At 36.3% G+C, this 6,488-nt stretch overlaps 1 protein-coding gene across 5 annotated transcripts in view; it reads right to left on the bottom strand.

Annotated features, from left to right (window-relative positions):
• The window catches only part of LOC106872693 (serine/threonine-protein phosphatase 1 regulatory subunit 10), a 158,069-nt gene that overhangs the window by 59,035 nt on the left and 92,546 nt on the right, over positions 1 to 6,488 (bottom strand). The gene's annotated exons all lie outside the window — the stretch shown is intronic.

Genomic DNA, 6,488 nt, shown 5'->3' with positions numbered 1-6,488 from the left:
AAAAAAAAAAAAAAAAATCAGTGCTGCAGGTGAACTTTGCTCAAACAGATGCAAAACTGCTCAGATTAACAAAGTCATTTGCTAGTAATAAACTTTGAAGGACTGCCCACCTCACACAGTCTCCTCTGAGTGGAGACTGATTGGAGATGAAACAATGTCAGCTTTCAGGTAGTTGTGTGTTAGTATGTGTATCACTGTCAACAACAGACATACTGGCATAGACAACTGCATAAAAAAATACGCTTGAATCTTCCTTTACAATTGTACCAACCTTAGTTAGCCTAGAAACCATAACTTTTGAGGGGAGGGTTTAATTAGATAATAGAAACACTATTTACTCGCCAACTAAGAGTAATTCTGGCTACATTGTAAATTTTGCTTCATTGTAACTATAGCTGATACAAGTGATGATGATACATTATTACCAATTCTATGTAAATGTTGCAATTATTTCAATCTGTCCATTAATTGAATACTAATGTTGATATTAAAAATTCCAACACAATACTTCAACAGACTATTTGACAGTGTTGAAAAATTACTTGGATGAAATCCTGAAAAGTTTCAATAACAAGCACCATATTTGCTGGCTGAAAGATAGCTTCACTGATAGTTACAATTATTCTAACTCTTGTAATATTTGTCAGTTAGTAGAAGGCATTCAAAACCCCTTGAAAGTTACCTGAAAGAGACCAATCAAAATATAGACTACCAACATTGTCATAACTATCATCACCACCCTATCTCACATAAATCTGTTTTAAATCTGAGACAACTGTTGAATAAAAACAACTCAAATTTGAAAATAAAAGGCAGTCTGAGGAGAGTTTTTCCAAATTCTCTTTGGATATCTTTTTATGTCTACTCTTTCATATTGGCATGAGGTAGTCTAATGCCAAATATCAATTTTGACAAGAGAACAACAAACCAACTGCTACCATGTTAAGAGTTATCAATATGACTTGAGATTACATGAAAACGTGATAACTATTGTACAAATAAGGTATGCCTAGAAGCAGATGTGCATCAATTGTTCAACACTTTGGAGAAACCTACAGTGTGTGTAGTAATGAAATTAACCTATGTAGGCCACTGAGGGTTATAAAAAATTATGGAACTATAAAAAGAAAAGAATGTCAGTCACAAACTGAATCAGTTATTTAAAAACCATGAAATGTGTGATAAGCATATTGCATAACTACAGTTATTATATGCAGTTATTATAAAGCAGCAGAAATAGAAATTATCAAGAGAATTCATAGATGGATACTGATACAAGCCGATATTCTATAAAAATTTCCATTTAAACAAATAATGGAAAAGTAAGTCAACATACTAAATTGGCTTGCTGAAGTATGGAACAAATCTATAACCAAGGTTATTCCTTGCTTAAAAATATATAAGCTTTAAATAAATTCTTCTGAAACCCCTTGCCGGTCCAAATCAATGGACAAGCAGATTGAAAAGAATTGTGGGAAATATGTGAAATAAATTTTAATTGAAAACTATTGTCTGAATTCATAAAAAATAATAAACTATAAAAAAAAAAACACCTTTGACATCTGGCTTTGATTACAGAAAGGTAAATGACTATTCGCTACTTAGTGTTGCTGGAATAACTATGTTTGGCAAAAATAACAGAAGCTTTAGTTCTTAGCACTGAAAAGTTTGACATGGTCAACTATTCTTCCCATTCAACAACATTGAGAAATATCTGTATTTTGATAACAACTTTCATTGATAAAAGGATGAAATTTGGGTAACTGAAATGTAGTTACTCAAAAGTAAAATGTGGAAAAACTGCTTTTCAAACAAATATAATATCAACAATCTCTGCATCTCATATCAAAAAGTGCTACAAATAACTGGGTATTGATTAAACTAATACAGAGGTGCTGTGAATAAGTTATAGAGTGACTACAGAATCAAACTGGACAGGACTTGCAATACTGGTACTAATATTTGAGATAAATAGCTTGGATAAAGAGGAAATACAACTATTTATATTAACCTTTTAGCATTCATATTACTCAGTCAAATGTAATGCTTATTTATTCACATTGCTTTTAATCATTCATGCATCATCTCATAGCTTTGAGATTTCAATGATGTGATTGTATATTTTTAGAATGACATTGTAGGACAGGTGTGGGAAGCCAGATCTGGCTAGTTTGGGGAGAAAATAACCAGGCAACTACTTAGACATTACAACTTTTGCACCCAGATTATAATCATTAGCACACTTCATTCTTAAATGATTATGTTACAATCTTGCAAGGCAAAGGCTTTAAGGCAAAAAAAAAGGTACCAAACATGTATCATTCAAATTAAATCTCCAAACAGAATATTGAGAATACACACAGCTTTTCTGAAACTCCATACCAAATTGTTTAGAGTTGTAAGTACAGAATGTAAACATGTTTAATAAAATGTGTTGGTAGTCAATGGCTATATTATGATTACTTTAAATAGTTATACCATGTTTACAAGAACATGGTAAACTGGGAATATATGTATGTGTGTACAATATATGCATATTTCAAAAGATGCACACACATACAAGTATATATATATATATATATATAAAGCTATGTACATTTATATTTAATGCATTCAGGTACACTCAAATGTGAAAAGACCTTCACTGTGGTAACAGTTCCAGAGGGCAAATCACTTTTTAAATAAAGTACGTGTAAACAGAACAAACTGGTCTATGATTTACACTATCAGCGTGTAAGAGATACACATGGTTACACTTGATCAGTTACAAACACTAAATTTGTCATGCATAACCCACTGTTTATGTATAAATAGCAAAAATAAACTTGATAGCATGTGCAAAGGTTTGTCAAGCTGGAAAGAATTGATTAAAGGTACACCGAGCAGCAATGAATAAATAAAATGGGATACATTCATATGTAACACATCTGTGTATTCATTTGACCCTTTCTTCCATTTAAATGAATGAGAATGCAAATTAGGTATCAAGGAAAATATATCATGCACTATTATATCAAACTTTAGAAAATATAGTAATTGGAGCTTTCTTCTAAAAGGACAATATTCTACAATGCATTTGAGTATTAGTATTGATGCCAACAGTTAGGATATTTGACTAGCCTGGCTAAATTTGACTAAAATTCACTTCATATAGATCTTGAGGGCAACTGGAAGTTTCCACAGAAGCAGTTATTTTGACAGTGAAAAAAAAACAGGATGCAAACGTAAGATCAGTATTGAGAGCCAAGTGTAGTGTGGTATCATGTAGAAAGCACCTACTGAACAAAAATATATGTAAAATGTTCTGAAGTGAACCAAACAACATCCTACAAGTCAGTAGTACTAACTTCCTTTTTGCTGTATATAGAAATACCATATTGTATATCTAGAGCAAACTATAGATACATAAGAAGTGCAATGTTATTACAGGCAGTGAAACATGGGCCGTGACTGCTGAGGACATGCGTAAGCTCACAAGGAATGAAGCCAATATGCTCCGATGGATGTGTAATGTCAGTGTACATACTCAACAGAGTGTAAGTACCTTGAGAGAAAAGTTGAACCTAAGAAGCATCAGTTGTGGTGTGCAAGAGAGATGATTGCGCTGGTATGGTCATGTGGCAAGAATGGATGGGGATAGCTGTGTGAAAAAGTGCCACACCCTAGCGGTTGAGGGAACCTGTGGAAGAGGTAGACCTAGGAAGACCTGGGATGAGGTGGTGAAGCACGACCTTCAAACATTAGGCCTCACCGAGGCAATGACTTGTGACCGAGACCTTTGGAAATATTCTGTGTGTGAGAAGACCTGGCAAGCCAAGTAGGACCATAATCTGAGGCTTCTGCCAGGGGCGTAGCCAGCCCACTTTTGCGTACCTTTCCTTCATTGGACACTAAACTCTGCTTGCGAAGACCTGTTGAGGCAAGTGAAATCGAAATCAAACCAAATTTGACAACTGGCACCCATGCCAACGTCTCCTTCATTGGACACTAAACTCGGCTTGCAAAGACCTGTTGGGGCAAGTGAAAGCGAAATTGTGATGGCACCTGTACCAGTGGAGCGCTAAGAGCACTGTCCGAGTGTGATCGTTGCCAGAGCAGCTGTCTGGCTTCTGTGCCAGTGGCATGTAAATAACACCATTTGACCGTGATCATTACCAGCGTCGCCTTACTGGCACTTGTGCCAGTGACACATGAAAAGACATTCGAGCGAGGTCGTTGCCAGTGCCACTGGACTCGCTCCTGTGCAGGTGGCACGTAAAATACACCATTTTGAGCATGGGCGTTGCCAGTACCGCCTGACTGGCCCTCGTGCCAGTGGCACATAAAAGCACCCACTATACTCTCGGAGTGGTTGGCGTTAGGAAGGGCATCCAGTTGTAGAAACTCCGCCAAGTCAGATTGGAGCCTGGTGTAGCCATCTGGTTCGCCAGTCCTCAATCAAATCGTCCAACCCATGCTAGCATGGAAAGCGGATGTTAAACGATGATGATGATGATGATGAATGGGTTGGCAAGAAAGTAATTTCAGTTTTTTAGTGTGAAATAAGTGTCATTTTTTTCATACAAAGAATGAACTTCAATTATATATTCTCCATTTTCTTCGATGACCGTTTGCCATCTTTTGGCGACTTCAGGATTCCATGCTCATAGACCTTCTGATCTTCAGCCAAAAACTGAAGCAGGTGTGATTTCAGGTCATCATCATTATTGAAAGTTTTACCATTCAAAGAATTTTGCAAACTTCGAAATAAATGGTAATCCGAAGGTGCAAGGTCAGGGCTACATGGTGGATGTGACATCACTTCCCAACCAAGCTCCAATAATTTTCCACGAGTTAGCAAAGATGTGTGTGGTCTAGCATTGTCATGGTGGAACATGATTCTTTTACGATTTGCCAATTCTAGCCATTTTTCTTCGATTGCTTCCTCCAGTTTCATTAGTTGTTGACAGCAAATATCTGAACTGATCATTTGGTTCCTTGGAAGCATCTCAAAATACACAACAACTTTATAATCCCACCAAACTGACAGCATGGTGGGATTCAGCTTTCAATGTGGTTTGTGCTGGTTCATTACGCTTTGATCATGATTGTTTTTAATTGATGTTACTGTAGACAATCCATTGTTCATCACCAGTGAAGAAGGTTGGTTTCATTGCATTTGACATGCACTTTGCAAATATTGATTCATTGTGTTAAGTAAAAATCTTTCAATTTATGTGGAATCTAAATCAAGCTTCTTAACGAGTTCAAGATATTTTAAGTGATTCTCAATTGTTGTGTGTGATACACTTAGCTTCTCTGAAGTCTTTCACACAGTTATATGACAATCAGATTCAATTATGGCTTTGATTCAGTCATCACCAACTTCAGTAGGTCAACCTGAACATCGGTCATCTTTGAGTGAAAAATCTCCAGAATGGAATTTTTTAAACCATTTCTGACATGTACATTCTGTTAAGCAATCAACATTATAAATTTCGCATATCACTTTCTGAGCTTCAGCAGCTTTCTTGCCTTTATGAAATAAAAAAGCAAAATATGGTGAAAATGTTTGTTTTTGCACTCCATGTTAAAATTGACACTGAACTAACAGTGGTAAACAAAATTACATGCAATTTGCTTCTAAAGTAAGCTAAAAGTTGCAGCTATTAAATGTCAAAAGGGAAAAAAATCATAACATTGATAAAAGTCATTAAAAAAAATCATAACTCTATTTATGAGGAACGAAATTACTTTCTTGCCAACGGAGTGGCTGTGTGGTAAGTAGCTTGCTTACCAACCACATGATTCCGGGTTCAGTTCCACTGCATGGCAAGTGTCTTCTATTATAGCTTCGGGCCAACCAAAAGCCTTGTGAGTGGATTTAGTAGAGGGAAACTGAAAGAAGCCTGTCATGTGTGTGTGTGTGTGTTTGTCATCCCACCATCGCTTGACAACTGATGCTGGTGTGTTAACATCCCCATAACTTAGCGGTTCGGCAAAAGTGACCGATAGAATAAGTACTAGACTTACAAAGAATAAGTTCTGGGGTCAATTTGTTTGACTAAAGACAGTGCTCCAGCATGGCCGCAGTCAAATGACTGAAACAAATAAAAGCGTAAAAGAGTATGTATATATATGTGTGTGTGAATGTATTTATATATACATGTGTATATGTTCTCACCATTTAACAAAGCCACCTCCCTCTCTTCTACAACCTCACTTTGTCTAAAGAGCTTTTTCTATCTTGTGAGGTACTTGTGCTGGTATCACAAAAATGTATCCAGTACACTCCAGTAAAGTGGTTGGCATCAGGAAGTGCATCCAATTACAGAAACCCTGCCAAAACAGATATTGGAGATCAAGATGTCCTCTGATTCAATGTGTCTATCAAAGTGTCCAGCTCATGCCAACATGAAAGAGGGTGCTAAACAATGATTATTTATATATATTTATATAAGGCAGTGCTTCAGCATGACTGCAGTCAAATGACTGGCACAAGTGTGTAT

The sequence above is a fragment of the Octopus bimaculoides genome, chromosome 10, assembly GCF_001194135.2.
Source record: "Octopus bimaculoides isolate UCB-OBI-ISO-001 chromosome 10, ASM119413v2, whole genome shotgun sequence".
NCBI classification, from domain to species: Eukaryota; Metazoa; Mollusca; class Cephalopoda; order Octopoda; family Octopodidae; genus Octopus; species Octopus bimaculoides.
Note: the sequence above shows the minus strand (reverse complement) of the source record. Positions and strands in the feature narration are given on the sequence as shown.